Raw genomic sequence first — 17,500 nt, 5'->3', positions numbered from 1 at the left:
GGGACCCGGCGTGGTGCATGGACCACTGGCTTGGCATCAGGTCGCAGTCGGATCTTGTACCGATATGGCAAAGTGCCCATCCCGTCAAACACATCTGGATACTGAGCGAGGATGTCGTCAATACCAGCTTGAAGATCCACGTTGGAGGATGTCGTTGAATAAACCCGCTGCACCAGGTTTAGCTTTTTGCAGGCATGCGCGCCCAGTAGGGATGCCCTGTCCGGCTTGACAATTTCAAACCTTAGCCGTGCATGGGTGCTCCGGTTGGAGACGAGTAGATGGCAGGATCCCAGTGCCGTGATGGCATTTCCGTTGTAGTCCATGAGCCTGCAGGCTGCTGGAAGGACCTTGGGGGACTTTTTGATGCGTTTGAAATCTGCCTGTGAGAGGAGGTTGGCAGAAGCACCTGTGTCCAACTTGAACTGGATGGAGCAGTGGTTGACCTGCATCACCGCACGCCATTCATCCTCCGAATCCACAGCGAGGATGGACTGAATGCAAGATGAGTTAGGTGTAGCATGTTCACGTGTGGTAATGATGCCCACTCGGTAGGCAGACACCAGGCACTTGTCCTCTGGATCCGTTGTACTGCCAGGATCAGAATCCTGTAATCGTCGTTGCACATTCTGGACGCGCCGTCGTCGGAATTGGGAGCGCTGGCTTCTGACTGGTGGTGCAGACCTGCAGAAGGCTGCATAGTGTCCAGGCTTCCCGCAGGGCAGTGTCCCTTTAAGTGGGCGTTGCCACAGTTCGGGCACATCATGACGTCGGCGTCGTGACGCAGTGTACATCGTCGCACATGCGCAGTGCGGTCGGCAGACGTCTGCACCTGCGCAGTGTGGGTGTCGACTGCTTCATTATCCCGTTCGCATCGCGCATGCGTGGGGCTCCGGGAAAAGCGCGCGAGATGGCCACTGTCTTCAATGCTGAGGCGCTGCATCCGGGAGATGGCCTGCACACTCACTGCCTCGTGGGAGGCAAGTTTTTCATTTTCAGCCGCTTTGGATTGGGAATACCGATTTTTTTGCGTGCTCATGCACTGTACATGTTTCAATCGCGGCTGGCAGGGTCATATGCTTAATTTTTAAGAGCTGCTCTCTCAGAGGATCAGAGTGTACTCCAAACACGATTTGGTCCCTGATCATGGAGTCAGCAACATCACCAAAGTTGCAGGACAGCGCTAGCAGGCGGAGGCTAGTTAAGAAGGCATTGAAAGATTCATCTTTCCCTTGAAGACGCTGTTTGAATATGTAACGCTCAAAGATTTCATTGGTGTCCACTTCACAGTGACTATCGAAGTCGTCAAGGATGGTCTGAAACTTTGTCTTGTCCTGGCCTTCGGTGAAGTTAAACGTGTTGAAGAGTCCGATGGCTTGATCACCCATTGTTGAGAGGAGAAGCGCGGTATTTCTTGCATCAGATGCACCCTCAAGGTCTGAAGCTTCGATGTACATCAGAAGCTTTTGCTTGAATATCCGCCAGTTGGCACTGAAATTGCCGGAGGTCCTGAGCTGGTGAGGAGCCTGAATCTTCTCCAAGGTGCCGGGATACATTTGCTGGTCGTCACGGAACGGACTGAGGTAAACCACCTTAAATTAGTAGTCTCCTGGTATCATGTTGTGTTAAGTACACTGGTCTAGCACTGGCTGCAACTGGGTGCAGCTTAAATCAGAAAGATACTTCAGACCTTGAAGTTAGTTCAATCAGGTTTATTGAACTAATAGCACAGTTAGCACAGTTCTCTGTGAGTTCGACTCTCTGCTAACTTAAGTGTGGTTCTCTGTCTGACTGAACCAGACTAGCTCTTAGCCACGTGGTGGAGGTGTGAGATTGTAACAACACCCTTGACTGACTCTCTAGATGTTCATCAGTGGAAAGAGGAGGAGTGTGAGTGCCTCATGTCTTTTATATTCATATTTTATTTATATATAGGGCGTTGGTGAGGCCGCATCTGGAGTATTGTGTTCAGTTTTGGTCTCCTTACCTGAGAAAGGACATATTGGCACTGGAGGGGGTGCAGAGGAGATTCACTAGGTTGATCCCAGAGTTGAGGGGATTAGATTATGACGAGAGGTTGAGTAGACTGGGACTGTACTCATTGGAGTTTAGAAGGATGCGGGGGGATCTTATTGAAACATATAAAATTATGATAGGATAGATGCGGGCAGGTTGTTTCCACTGGTCGGGGAAAGCAGAACTAGGGGGCATAGCCTCAAAATAAGGGGAAGTAGATTTAGGACGGAGTGTAGGAGGAACGTCTTCACCCAAAGGGTTGTGAATCTCTGGAATTCCCCGTCCCCCTCCCCAGCACGGACCCCCCCCCCCCCCATCCCCCTTCCCGGCACGGACCCCATCCTCCTCCCTGGCACGGACCCCCCCTCCCGGCACTCCCCCGGAGCCCAGCCCACTCTAACCACCCCCCCTCCCCCGCCGCACACCCATACACAAAACCCGACACACACCTCTCCCCCACGCTGGAGGCGTAAACCTTGAGCACTGGTTGACGCCGATTGAAAGGTGGTTTGATTTACTCCGACGTGACCCGTCATCACGTCGGCGGGACTTCGGCCCATCCGGACGGGAGAATATCGGCAGCCCCAAAATCCATTGTCTTGCGCCCACCCGTGCCATTCTCCAAGGTGTGCGGCGCCATTGACGCCCCGCCGACTTTTCTCCCTTCGGAGACTTCGGCGGGCGGCGGGGGCGGAATTCACGGCGGCCAACGTCCATTCTCTGACCCGCTGGGGGTCGGAGAATCTCGCCCCATATCTCTGACCCACACTCCTGACTTTGGAGGTTCCGAGTCTCTCCATCCCAGCAAAATCCGCCTTCGGGCACTTTAGGGATGTTTCATACAAGCACTTCGATGTTGGGGCTGGTGTGGTTTCAGAGGGTAGCTCACATGGACTATGCCTAGGTTCCTGCTTTAGTTCGGGGGCTTGCAAAGAGGAGTCACTGAGCGCTGAAATTCCTCCTGCGAAACGGAAAGGAGTCACAAATGACAGGCAGTCTAGGGGCTATGTGGGCCTCACAGTCAGAGGTCAGAGAGAGGAGAGAGTGCAGAACAGCAGTGGTATGCAGAAGGGGTAATCAATGGCAGCTTGGTTTACCCCAGCTTCAGAGGTGGGCAAGGGTAATGTGCTCCACTGCTTGGTGTGCAGGGCTGACTTACAGTTGATGCTCCCGGCTTGGCGGGCACTATACTGACCTGCGGAAGGAATGGTGATGGTCACTGGAGGCATCTGCAGCCTATAGATCGGGAAGGCATAATACAGGAGGAACGGCTATGTGAAGGCCTCATGGAGATGGGGCCGGGGTGTGCTCACTACTGTCTGTAAGAGTGCACACAGCTCCCAGATGGGTTGAAGTCCACATAGGGCATTGGCGCTTCGCAGGTGATGGACTCGGGGGGTAGAGTCAGAATGTCCACCGCTATGATGGTGGGATTCAGTATTACTTGGGGAGGCTGGAGAATAACGGGAGACAGTTCTATCTGTACATCATGAAGCTCCGGATAAATCAGAGGCACACAGACAATGAGGAAGGGAAGGTCAAACTCGGTCCTGAAGTACCGGTGAAGCAGCACCATCTTGAAGTCACAGAGCAATGGCATCATGCAGAAACAAAAGTAAGATTGGTTCTGTCTGACAGGGGTATGAGGCAGTGTGGGGCGACTGCTGCGCTGGGCTATGGAGCACCTTCCTGGGACGCACAGACTTGTTGGTGGCACTACAGTGGTCAGGATCCAGGTCAATTACACAGGAGAGAGACCTCATTGCCCAGGAAGCAAGAACAGGCCAATTGTTTTATTCAGCACTGTTAAAGTCATAGACAAAACTCAATAGCCACATCTCAACATCAACAGCAGGCAGCCTTGGAGAGTGAAGGCAATAGTGAAGAGGGCACGACTGCATCATACCTGACATCCCATCAGTGAAGGGCAGGCACAGGTTAACAATAAATGCCATTCATCACTGGCTGAATAGATTCCATTCATTGATCATAAGCAACTGAAAGGTCATTGATGTCACACTTCAAAGAATGTAGTGCAGAGTTACTTTGGTTTAATCACTTTATTCACAACTTATCACCCCCAGAGTTCTCCAGATGTCACAATTCTGGGATGGGATGCTGTTCAGCTGTCTGTGCCTACTAGCATCTCAGGGGTATGCTGCATCAGGTACAATGCAAACTAGGCACCCAAAGCTGTGGATTCCCATAGGTTTCACAACCAGAGTTCCCAATTCTGCACCTTTAAATCATAGTTGTTTTTGATGTGTTATTTCAGAGCCCTCATTAAATGGAGGAGATGAAGGAGGGAGAGGCATCAGCACACGCAGTTCCAGTAGGAGGCATGGCCTTGGACACATGGCCAGCGGGAGCCTGAGCTTGAACAGGAGGCTGAGGAGGAGAAACCCAGACAGCCGAGGTTGCTCACCACACCGAGGGTTTATCGTCAAAGAGTCTGCTAATGACAAATGAGTGAGAGGTGATTGTCCCGAGACCTCGTACATCACATTTGCCACATTCTTCATGAAGACCTGACTCCATGTGGGGTTGGAAGCTTTCCCCTGCCAGTGGCTTTGGAGGTGAAAGCAAAACTCAATTTCTTCACCTCTAGGTCTTTCTAGGAATCAACAGGGGATCTGAGCAGCATCCCTCTGTCCTCAACACATTGATGCAAAAAGGAGGTCGCCAATGCCCTGTACAGGAAGGCCCATCATTGTATCAGGTTTGCTCTGAATGAGGATAGCCAGGCTGCGAAATTCACCGCAATTTGTTATGATTCTGGACAAGATTACCCCCAGGGTTTTTTATGCTCCCAGGTGAGGTCGGAAGAACTGGCTCCCCTTCCTTCATTCAACTCCTTCGGTTGATTACAACAAGATTAATTTAAAAAGGATCCCTTCCCTCAGGGATACCTTTTCCCCGTCCAAATGTACTTATGCCCATTTAACCAGACTCTCTTGCGTTAAAGAAAGAGTGAATTTATTAGTTACCAAAATATGAGACAATAATAATAAAAATGTAACAAAGATACACACAGATTAAAACTGAGAAGTCAGTCCAAAATAAAAGTTAAAAAAGATATACTAATAAGTGTTTGACTTGTCTGTGAGGAGTCGATGATGAAATGTTGCTACTGATAAGTTGGGGCATTCCGGTAGTGCTGACTTCGGCAGTTCAGCAGTTGGTTTGGAGATTCTTGGTTCTGCAGATTAGCTAAAAGGAGTTACCCTGTTTCCTTTTCGACTGTGACTTTTCTGATTTGTGACTTGCTTCCTGCAATCTGAGAGAGAGACTTTTTATTAACCTACAAGCGCAGGAATACCTAATGGATATTCGCCACAGCAGTAGAACCAGAACATCAGACTAGCAAACAGAGACCTGGGTTTCAGTTGTTTTTTTAACCCTTTTTCTTGTATGCCTGGAAAGGAGAAAAAACTAAAATGTCTTTCCCCCAGAAACTGCTTTCTTTCAACCCTCATTATGTTCACAGTCTGGGATAAAACTCACAGGAGATGGTTTCTGCTGAGCTGGTCATCAACCACAGGAGATTGCACTTCAATTTTTTGCATTGCATCTCTTCCTTTAAAGTGTCCCTGTCTGAAGTTCCTTGACACCCCCCAGGTGTGACATACCATTCTTTCTCAGGACTGAGTATAATCCACACAGTAGCTTTCCAGTCACTGAATACGTTCTCAGAATTTCTCAGCCATCTTCTTTAAAAAAACAAATGTGTTAATAAAAAGTTCAGTGTGTCCATAAGTAATTCGGGGCTATGATCCATTGCCTGACAAAGCAGCACCTCTAACTGCGCAGCACTCCCTCAGTACAGTCCAGGAACGTTCACTCCGATGACTGAAATTGGGATGAATGGATGAACGGACATCGTGTGACAATCGCCAGGCAGGAATGTTCCCTTCCAGTCGGGGAACACTTCAGCAGTCAAGAGCATTCAGCCTCTGATCTCCGGGTAAGCGTTATCCAAGGCGGCCTTCAGGACCCGCGACAACGCAGAATCGCCGAACAGATACTCATAGCCAAGTTCCGCACACACGAGTACAGCCTCAACCGGGATCTTGGATTCATGTCGCATTACGTTCACCCCCCACCATCTGGCTTGGGCATGCAAAACCCTACCAACTGTCCTGGCTTGAGACAATTCACACCTCTTTAACCTGGGATTACCCCTACCTCTGGATCTGTAAAGATTTAATCACCTGCAAGTGCTCGCATTCAAAGCATTATCTTGTATCTTTGACTTTGTCTATATATATGTTTCTGGAACCTACCTCTTCATTCACCTGAGGAAGGAGCAGCGCTCCGAAAGCTAGTGATTTGAAACAAACCTGTTGGACTTTAACCTGGTGTTGTAAGACTCCTTACTGTGCTCACCCCAGTCCAACGCCGGCATCTCCACAGCATGAAATTGGGATGTATCATGTTGATTTCGAACATGGGTGATAATTTTGCACTGAGGTTTTGGGAAGAGTAAGGAACAGTAAACTATTTTTACCATTTGTATATGTTTATCCAAAATAAAAAGGAACATTCAAAGGGAGTTTCCAAATTTTTTTCAAGTCAAAATAAAATGCAACAAAATAGATTATGGAGGACACAACACTGGAGTGGGAGGTATGGGTGGAAAAAGGCCATGGCCCTTGGGAGAATGATTTAAAATACTCTGGTGCATTCTGAGAGCTAAAAAAAACCTGTCTCTTATAACCTGTTACCATGGTAACATTCCGGCTTTTGCAATTATGACATACATGTGACAATAAAGCAGTCTTTCATTCAGATTTAAACTCAGTGTAATTGGCTGTAAGCCAGGATGCTAGATTAGCTTCAATGTCCTGCTGATTTCTGATGATTCTGCTGTTTTGGACTGCCTCAGAAAGACCACTCTGCAATGAACCCGCTACAGCAGCATCAGATTCTAAATTACAGTCAATCTTAAGATTCACTCCCTAATCTATGTATCTTTAAAAATAAAGTCTGCATTGAGGTAGCTATAAACCTGTTGAATTTAATTGAGCACATTCTGTTTGATGCAACGCAATTAAATGATAAGATGTTTGAAATATGTCAAAAGTGAACTCCCCTGATGGCTGAATGGGTCACAGAGTGGTGGTAACGAGCTATTTGGACCCATAATCCATTCAGAATAAGTTGGTCACCAACTGTATAACTGCTACAAATGACCTCATTGCCTCAAGGCTAGAGAAAGGGTAAAAGCATCAGCTAGGTTTTGCAATCCTGATCATTTTTCAGTGACGACTGCTCCAAGGCCCATGAAGAATACAAAGACACGTTCATAATGCAAGAATGAAAATGCCCTGAATGTGGTGAATAAGATTGGTGAGCAACAAGCTCAAATAGTCTTTTGGGAATATAGTGCAGTGGCTGATGCACGATCAATTAAACTCAAAGACGAGGTTGTAACATAACTAAAGACTTTAATAGACTCGATCTGTTCCCCAGCAGCTTCGGTACAGAATGAGGGCTGCTGGGACGGCACTGGTTCTTCTACCCCGCCTGACAGGGCGGAGCTACATACCAAACAGCCAATGGTAAACTCCTAGGTTTACCCAATGGTCTACAGCCTCTCGGGTACTGCAATACCTGATAATACCACATTCACCCCCTGTTAAAAAAGAGTCCGGCGGAGGTGGTGGCCAGCGGTTACAATTGCATTTAACATGGTGTGATCAGATATGGAGGTACCGTGATACCTCCTTACAGGGTTGTCGAGAATATTTACAAGCGTGGAAGATATATACAGTCAGTGTTAATTTACAGTTACAGTTACAGTGAAGCAATCGGTCGGTCGGGTGGCCTGGTCGTCCCCCTGGATTGTCTGAGCCTCGGTGGTGATTCTGGTGGGGGTCAGGGCGTCTGCGACTCCGGGAGCGCGGCCTCGGTCTCCATGGCAGCTTCGTCACCCCTAGACGGCACTGGTGGGGCAAACGGTTGACACGAGAGGGGGCGCCTGTAGGGGGCGTTAGTGGGTGGGAGGGCCGAGGCAGGAGCGGCGGCTGGACTGATCCCCTGTGAGGTGCTGTGGAGGGGTGGGTGGGTGGGGGTAATGGTTCGGGTGCGCGTGGGGTTCCGGTGGGTGCCAGGTCCCGGAGGGAGACTGTATCTTGCCGGCCGTCAGGGAACGCCACGTAGGCGTACTGGGGGTTAGCGTGCCCTCAGGTGGAGCCTCTCGACCAACGGGTCCGACTTGTGCGCCTGCACGTGCTTCCGAAGCAGGATGGGTCCGGGTGTCGCTAGCCAGGTTGGGAGCGAGGTCCAGAGGAGGACTTCCTAGGGAAGACAAGGAGACGTTCATGAGATGGCTGATTGGTAGTTGTACAGAGCTGCGACCGGATGGCGTGGAGGGCCTCCTGGAGGACTTCTTGCCAGCGGGAGACTGTGAGATTCCTGGACCGCCGGGCCAGTAGAACGTCTTCCAGACCGTTCCGTTCTCCCTCTCTACCTGCCCGTTTCCCTGGGGGTTGTAACGGTCGTCCTGCTTGAGGTGATGCCCTTGCTGAGCAGGAATTGACGCAGTTCGTCACTCATAAAGGAGGACCCTCTATCACTGTGTATGTATGCGGGGAACCCGAACAGTGTAAAGATACCCTGGAGGGCCTTGATGATGGTGTTTGCGGTCATGTCGGGCAGGGGATAGCGAATGGGAACCGGGAGTACTCGTCAATCACATTCAGGAAGTACGTGTTGCGGATGGTGGAGGGGAGGGGGCCTTTGAAGTCCATGCTGAGGCGTTCAAAGGGACGGGAAGCCTTTATCAGGTGCGCCCTCTCTGGCCGGTAGAAGTGCCGTTTGCACTCCGCGCAGATTTGGCAGTCCCTGGTGACTGTCCTGACCTCCTCGATGGAGTAGGGCAGGTTGTGGGTCTTAATGAAGTGAAAAAAACGAGTGACCCCCGGGTGGCAGAGGTCCTCGTGGAGGGATCGGAGGTGGTCCACTTGTGCGGTGGCACACGTGCCGCGGGATAGGGCATCGGGAGGTTCGTTTAGCTTCCCAGGATGGTACAAGATCTTGTAGTTGTAGGTGGAGAGTTCTATCCTCCACCATAAGATCTTGTCGTTTTTTATCTTGCCCCGCTGTGCATTATCGAACATGAAGGCTACCGACCGTTGGTCAGTGAGGAGAGTGAATCTCCTGCCGGCCAGGTAATGCCTCCAATGCCGCACACCTTCTATGATGGCTTGCACCAATTTTTCAACCGAAAAATGGCGAATTTCTGAAGCATGAAGGGTACGGGAGAAGAAGGCCATGGGTCTGCCCGCTTGGTTGAGGGTGGCGGCCAGAGCTACGTCGGACGCATCGCTCTCGACCTGGAAGGGGAGGGACTCGTCGATGGCACGCATCGTGGCCTTTTCAATGTCTGCTTTCATGCGGCAGAAGGCCTGGCAGGCCTCTGTCGACAGGGGGAAGGTTGTGGACTGGATCAGGGGTCGGGCTTTGTCTGCGTAGTTGGGGACCCACTGTGCGTAATAACTGAAAAACCCGAGGCAGCGCTTCAGGGCCTTGGGGCAGTGAGGGAGGGGGAACTCCATAAGGGGACGCATGCGTTCAGGATCGGGGCCTATCACTCCATTTCGCACTACGTAGCCGAGGATGGCTAGGCGGTCGGTGCTAAATACGCATTTATCCTTATTATATGTTAAGTTAAGGATTTTTGCGGTCTGGAGAAATTTCCGGAGGTTGGTGTCGTGGTCCTGCTGGTCATGGCCGCAGGTGGTGACGTTATCCAGATACGGGAACGTTGCACGTAAGCCGTATCGGTCAACCATTCGGTCCATCTCGCATTGGAAGACCGACACCCCATTAGTGACACCAAAGGGAACCCTTAAAAATTGGTACATCTGCTTCGAAGGCAGTGTACTTGCGGTCACTAGTGCGGAGGGGTAGCTGATGGTAAGTGGACTTGAGATCCACCGTGGAGAAGACCTTGTATTGCGCGATCCTGTTCACCAGGTCGGCTATACGGGGGAGAGGGTACGCATCTAGCTGCGTAAACCTGTTGATGGTCTGACTGTAGTCAATGACCATCCTATGTTTCTCCCCGGTCTTCACCACCACTACTTGAGCTCTCCAGGGGCTGTTACTGGCTTCAATGACCCCTTCCCTCAGTAGCCTTTGGACCTCTGACCTGATGAAGGTCCGGTCCTGGGCACTGTACCGTCTGCTCCTGGTGGCGACGGGTTTGCAATCCGGGGTGAGGTTCGCAAACAGGGAAGGCGGGTCTACCTTATCTCCTGCCTTGGACAGTGAGGTCTGCCAGGCAGAACCCCTTTATCTCCACTGAGTGTGACCCGGAGGCCAGGGAGAATCTTTGGTTTACAGGGTGGGTAACAAGTGAACAGCGCCTTACCGTGTCGGGGTGTATGAAGCTCTCCGTGCTCCCAGAGTCGATCAGGCAAAACGTCTCGTGGCCGTTGATGAACACCGTCGTCGTTGCAGTTGCGAGTGTCCGGGGTCGATTTTGGTCCAGCGTCACCGAGGCCAGATGGAGCAGTTGCGGGTTGTGATCGGGCAGCGTATAGTCCGCCGTGCTGGGGGCCTGGGGCCCCATCCAAGATGGCGTCTCCCATGGATCGCACATGGTGGTCGGGGATGGACAAAATGGCGGCGGGGATGGACAAAATGGCGGCGCCCATCCATCCAGCGAGGTGTCCGAGTGGCAAGATTGGCCCGTGGGTCGGACGTGGCCCTAGGATAGGGGGGTGGCGGTGAGTGCTGGCCACCTGGGGCACGAGGGGAAGATTGCCGTGGCGGTCCGGAGTCGCTGGAGACCGCGGCCATGGCTCGTGCTTGGCAGACCCCCACAAAATGGCCCTTCTTACCGCACCCTTTGCAGGTGGAGGTGCGGGCCGGGCAGCTCGTGCGGGTATGCTTCGCCTGCCCGCAGAAGAAACAGCGGGGCCCGACGGAGTTAGCGGGCTGTCTTACAGCGCAGGCCTGTGGGGACATGGGGAAGGTCAGTGGGGCTGCCGCTGCGGAATGGCACGCAGCCCAGGGGGCTGCCGTGCGGTCGGGCGCATAGGACTGCGCGTTTCTGGAGGCAACATCCATGGACCCTGCCGAGGCCCGTGCCGCTCTCAGTCCCAGGGTGTCCTTTTCTAAGAGTCTTTGGCGGATCTCTGAGGAGCTCATACCTGCTACGAAGGCATCCCGGATTAGAAGTTCCATGTGCTCGCTGCCCGAAACTTGCGGGCAGCCACAGTTTCTGCCCAGCACCAGTAGCGCACGGTAGAAGTCCTCCAGCGATTCTCCGGGGCTTTGCCGTCTAGTTGCGAGCAGGTGACGTGCGTAGACCTGGTTTACAGGGCGGTTATAATGTCCTTTTAACAGTTCGGTCGCAGCATCGTAGTCCTCCGCCTCCTCGATGAGGGTGAAGATTCCAGGGCTTACTCTCGAGTGCAGGATATGCAGTTTCTGTTCTCCCGAGGGGGTGCCTCCGGCCGTCTCGAGGTAGCCTTTAAAACACGCCAGCCAGTGCTTAAATATCGCCGCCGAGTTCTCCACGTGGGGGCTGAGTTGTAGACACTCCGGCTTGATTCGGAGATCCATTCTTTCAGCTTAAGAGTAGTCTATTAAATTGATGCACAATCAATTCAACTCAAAGACGGGGTTGTAACATAACTGAAGGCTTTAATAGACTAGATCTGTTCCCCAGCAGCTTCGGTACAGAATGAGGGCTGCTGGGACGGCACCGGTTCTTATACCCCGCCTGTCAGGGCGGAGCTACACACCAAACAGCCAATGGTAAACTCCTAGGTTTACCCAATGGTCTACAGCCTCTCGGGTACTGCAATACCTGATAATACCACAGTGGCAAGAGTGGAAATAAGCCTTACAAATGGTGAGAACTGGATGTTTAATAATCAAGGAAAAAAAGTGTTCAGAATAAAGAGAGAAGGATAAAAGGGATCTGGGATGACAGTACTGTCAGTATTTGATTAGGGAAGAAATTGTAGAGTTGGGAAAAGAGAATGTCCTTGAGAAAGGGCATTTGGTGAAAGTTGAGAAGGAAAAAGGGGGTCACATTACTGGGGGTATTCTGTAGACTCCAATAGTGAGAGAGAGATAGAGGAGCAAATCTACAGGGAATGACAGAGATGTGCAAGAACTATAAAGTGGTGATACCGGGCAACTTAAATCACCCAAATATTGATTGAGATAATATTAGAGTAAAGGGGAAAGAGGGTGGAATTTTTGAAATGTGTTCAGAACATCCATGGTCTCTATGTCCTTAGTTCAACTAGAAAGGAAGCATTGCTGGACCTGGTGCTTATAATGAGGTGGGACATGTGGACCAAATGTCAATGGGGGACCATTCGGGTAAGAGTGATCATTGTATTATAAAGCTTAGATTAGTGATGGAGGAGAACAATCAAAAATCTAGCATAGAATTTCTAAGGTGAAAGAGGGCTAATTTCAATGAGACGAGAGAGTATTTAGCCAGAGTAAAATGGAACCAAAGATTGAAGGAAAATCTGTCACAGAGGATTAGAATGACAGTTAACATAAAAGGTTCTCTTGCTCTACTGACTCATAGAGAATCATAGAATCCCTACAGTGCAGAAAGAGGCCGTTCACCCATCAAGTCTGCATCGACCCTCCGAAAGTGTACCCTACTAAACCCAATCCCCCTCCCTGTAATCCCAGCCTAAGGGGTAATTTATCACGGCCAATCCACCTAACCTGCACATCTTTCGACTGTGGGAGGAAGCCGGAGCACCCGGAGAAAAGCCATGCAGACACGGGGAGAAAGTGCAAACTCCACACGGACAGTCACCAAGGCCGAAATTGAACCCGGGTCCCTGCTGCTGTGGGGCGGTAGTGCTAACCAGTGTGCCACCCTTTTACCAATGGTGTAGGCCTGTTGTCTAATCAGCAGGCTATAATGGAAGATTTCTTATTATGCACTGTCTCTTTCAATAATTTCTATACACTTCTTAAGGTTAATAAACAGTGATTTATTACAGATCGCCCCACAATGTTAAGGAAATATTCTGAGTGACTTTTCACAATCGACTCCTGACTAACCGAGCTATGTTGAATTGATAAGCTGTTTTTTCACTTCTTAAGCAGACACACTGGGTGACATTCTAGAATTGTCAGGGTCATCAACACAAACCCTTGAGCTCACTTAAATATGTCTGCACTGGATTCTCCCAAGGCCCGGGCTCAAACAACTGCGCCTGGGAGAACTCGCCAGGACGCCGTTTAGGTGTAATGGCACCTGAGGGGGGGGGGGGGCGTCTTGCAGGCCATTGAAGGCCCCCAGGTGGTTGGGCTCTGGGTAGGGTGATACCCTGGCACTCTTACTGCGACCTGGGCACCTTGGCACTGCCAGCCTGGCATCTTGGGACTGCCACATTGGCACCCTGGTAGTGCCATCCTGCACTGCCATGGTGTCTGAGTGGCACTGTCAGGCTTGCAGGGCTACTGCCAGGGTGCCAGTGCCAAGGTGGCTGGATGCCACATTGGCACTGCAGGAATCGGGCCCGGTGTGCCCTGCTCTTGTGAGGTGGGGTGAAAGGGGGCTCGAGTGCCCCCTAACAGGTAAATTGTTAACAGGGTACTGGGGGGTCCAGAGAGCGGAAAGATCAGGTCGGCAATTAAATATGACACCCCGAGCTCTTCTTGCACTGACGAGCTGAGCTGAGCTGGGCTCATCAGTGCAGGAAATGAAGGTAAATGCAGCCTCGGCAGGGCATCCCTTACCGAGGCCCTCAAAGAATGAAGTCTTGTTTGATAGCGCGGTCATTCTCGGTGCTGTAGCTGCTGGGAAACGCCCCACTAAACGAGCCCAAACGGGACTCTATTTTTTTCCAGTTAAATCGCACCTTATAAACTGGTGATAGACTTGCATTCTGATTCAGGAATAACTGGTGATGGAAACAGACAAAAGCCTGCCCTAGTGCATCATTAGGTATGGGAAGAGAATTGAAATTGGAAATATACACGGTTCAAACAAAAGTTCCGAAAATATTCTCCAGCTCTCTGTTCACCTGTATCCACCTTCTGGATAGTCCAGATTCTATGGGCTGGATTCTCCGTTTGGGAGACTAAGTCCCCATGCCGGTATGAAAACGGTGGTGTTTTACACAGGAAAACTGGCACAAAACAGCCACCGATTCCCTGCTGCGGGGCGGGTTAGCAGGCAGGTAGCGTAGAGCTCCCAGCACTAGCTGCCAATACGGCCCGGATCATTGCCGGGTCTGTGGCTGCGTATGCGCCGTCGGCAGCCTGCAGCGTCTGCACCGTGCTTCATGGCAGACGCAGCCTGCAGACCCAGCCTGCAAAAATAGTCCCCCCACTTCGGCAGGCTCGCGCGACCGGACAGCCCCATCTCAGTGCCCCCAGCCCCGAATAACTGCTGCCTCACAGTGCGCAGACCCCGGGTTCAATTCCAGCCTTGCGTCACTGTGTGTGTGGAGTTTGTACGTTCTCCCCGTGTGTGCGTGGGTTTCCTCTGGATGCTCCAGTGTCCTCCCACAGTCCAAAGATGTGCAGCTTAGGTGAATTGGCCATGCTAAATTGCCCCTCAGTGACCAAAGATTAGGTGGGGTTAGTGGCTTATGGGGATAGGGTTGAAGCATGGGCCTCGGTATGGTGCTCTTTCTGGAGGTCAGTGTAGATTCGATGGGCCAGATGGCTTCCTTCTGCACTGTAGTGATTCTATGATTCTAGTCTATGATTTGACTGAGGCTCTTTCTGCATCATGTATTTCCACATGTTAGTTGTTTCATGCGTAACAAATCACATCTGCACACTCACATTGGTATCCCAATATCATGCTGTAAATGTGCATTCTGATATAAGCTATTCTTGGACTTTCAGTGATCTTCTCAAAAGATTGGAGAGTGTCTATTTTAAGATCCTTGTTTATCGCCCCCGGTATGATCCCAATGTTTCGAGTAGTGGGCAGACTATCTATTGCAGCTCTCTTCAAGAATTCTTTGGCAAAGATACAAACATCTCCAAGAAAAATCTAGCAATTTACTAGTCTCTACATTTTCCTGAGCTCACATCTGTGACATGCTCCTCCTATGCGGCCAATTGTGGAAGCTTCGGTTGTCCCTGGTGACCACATGTGCAGGAAGTGTATCCGATTGCAGCTTCTGGCTAACCGCATGTTGGAGCTGGAGCTAGAGCTGAGGGTGGATTCACTGTGGTGAGTAGGTTGTGGATAGCATGTTCAGTGAGATTGTCACACCGCAGCTGAAGATTGAACAAGCAGAAATGTATGGGTGACCACCAGGCAGAGTAGAGGAAGGCAAGTAGTGCAGGAGGTCCCTGTGGCCATCTCCTTTCTAACAGATATTCCATTTCGGATACGATTGGAGGAGATGACTGTGTCGGGGAAAGCAGTGGCAGCCAACCTCAGGGCACCATGAGTGGGCCTGCTGCATAAGAGGGGAGGAGGAAGAACAGCAGGTTTATAGTAATAGAGTATTCAATTGTAAGGAGAATAGACAGCATTTCTGCGGCCACAAAACAGACTCCAGGATGGTATGTTGTCTCCCTCGTGCCAGGGTCAGTGATGTCAATGAACGGCTGCAGGGCATACTGAAGTGGGAGGGAAAGCAGGCGGATATCATGGTACATATTGGCACCAACGATATAGGCAGAAAAAGGGATGAGGCCCTGCAAGCAGAATCTAGGGAGTTAGGAAGATGATCAAAACACAGGACCTAGAAGGTGGTAATCCTTGGATTACTTCCGGAGGGCTAGTGGGTATAGAAATAGGAGGTTAGCCCACACAAATGCACGACTGGAGAGATGGTGCAGGAGGGAGGACTTTAGATTTCTGGGACATTTGAACTCAGTCCAGCGCCGCCACAGTTGGGGAGGGCTGATCCCTGGACAGGGGGAGACTTTATCAGGGGCTGGGGCACTGTGGGGGTGTGGTCCGGGTCGCACAAGCCGGCCAAAGGGGGGCACCATTTCGCAGGCTGGGTCCACGAGCGGACTCTGCCATGTAGCATGGCGTGGCCGCTGCAGGCTGCCACCATGCGCATGCACGGCCACGGACCCGGCAACTCTCTGGACCGTATCGGCAGGGTGCTCTATGCTGCCGGCATGCTAGCCCCCAGTGACACGTAGAATCGGTGGCCGTTGTACGCCATTTTTCCTGGTTTCTGTGGTGATGTGCATCACTGTAGATACACAAGGGGTTAATGCAAATACACTAAGACTAAGTAAACATTAGAGGGAGCGCCAGAGACATCATGACACACAGACATTCAACCAATAGGTCAGTAAGATAGGACACGACCAATGGGCAGTCAAGACACTACCACAAGGGGGCTACCCATATGAAAGGACAGGGCACACATGCTCTTTCTCTTTCCATAGGCGATACTCAGAGAGACAGGTGCAGATTAGGAAGCATCACACCCACCGCATGGATTAGAGCAGACTGGTTAGTTCGATTGAGTTACTGTAGCAAGATTAGCAGGAGAGTCGAACTCAAGTAGGAGAATTGTTAACTGTTCAATGAATGTGTTAAACCTATCTCCAAGTCTGACCCTTCCTTTGTCAGAGTATACATCAAGGAAGCAGCTTATGCTACATGAAGGAGCATAACACAACATGGTACCAGTTAGTGCTTGTTAAATCTACATAGTTCAACCCAACAAATCCATGACTACCAGCAACCAGGCAAGATGTTCGAGATTCCAGTTCCTCAGCGGCTCAGGTGCCACGGCAATCTCAGTGCCAACTGGCGTGCATTTGAGCCCACGAAGAGTCCCCGACTCCACACAGAGAGTGGGCCACGCACCACAGAGAGTCCTTTTCCGCACAGAAAGTGATGAAAGACTCCACAGTGAGACCAATGCACGATTCCATGCAGGGAACGCTGCAAGACTCCACAGAGAGAGTGACACAAGCCTCCACAGCGAGCTCATTGACAGACTCCACGATGGAAGCAACGCAAGACTCCAGAGCGCAGTCCTTGCATGGAGGTCTAGCAACCTTAACTGAGCAACCAGCAGCAGACGATGCAAGTCTGCCACGCTGAAGTGCACAGCAAGAAGACTATGACAGTCTACCACGCTCCATTAACCGACAAGAAGACACAAAAGGTCTACACACTGTACGTGCGAAAAGTGACAAAGGCTTCGCAATTCTCATACTGGATATGCAACATGACAGCGAGACTGACTGTTCTCCACTAGTATGCACAGAGGAACTCGACAATCAAAGTGAGACTATTGGTGACTCCAGTGACAGCATGTTAGTTCAAACCTCATCCACTCGAGCCTCTCCACCAGAAAATGCATTCCTGAACGTTCTGACTCCGGACGGGGAGCATCAAGACACCTCAGACGTTTCAAGTGAACCTGAAATGACTCCGGACGGGGAGTGTCGACAAGCCAAGGATGATTCCAGTGAACCGGACATGAGTCCAGACGGGGAGCACCGAGGAATCAGAGACGGCACTCTCAATGAAACAGCAGATGCCACA

General features: G+C 50.9%; 1 long non-coding RNA gene across 1 annotated transcript in view; it reads right to left on the bottom strand.

Moving 5' to 3' along the window:
- Positions 1–4,976: 4,976 nt before the first annotated feature.
- Positions 4,977–17,500, bottom strand: part of LOC140426704 (uncharacterized) — a 56,555-nt gene continuing 44,031 nt past the window's right edge. Inside the window, exon 3 of the long non-coding RNA XR_011948274.1 lies at positions 4,977–5,290. This is a non-coding gene — a long non-coding RNA (uncharacterized lncRNA). The remainder of the gene's footprint in view (positions 5,291–17,500) is intronic.

The sequence above is a fragment of the Scyliorhinus torazame genome, chromosome 7 (assembly GCF_047496885.1).
Source record: "Scyliorhinus torazame isolate Kashiwa2021f chromosome 7, sScyTor2.1, whole genome shotgun sequence".
Lineage (NCBI taxonomy): Eukaryota > Metazoa > Chordata > Chondrichthyes > Carcharhiniformes > Scyliorhinidae > Scyliorhinus > Scyliorhinus torazame.
Note: the sequence above shows the minus strand (reverse complement) of the source record. Positions and strands in the feature narration are given on the sequence as shown.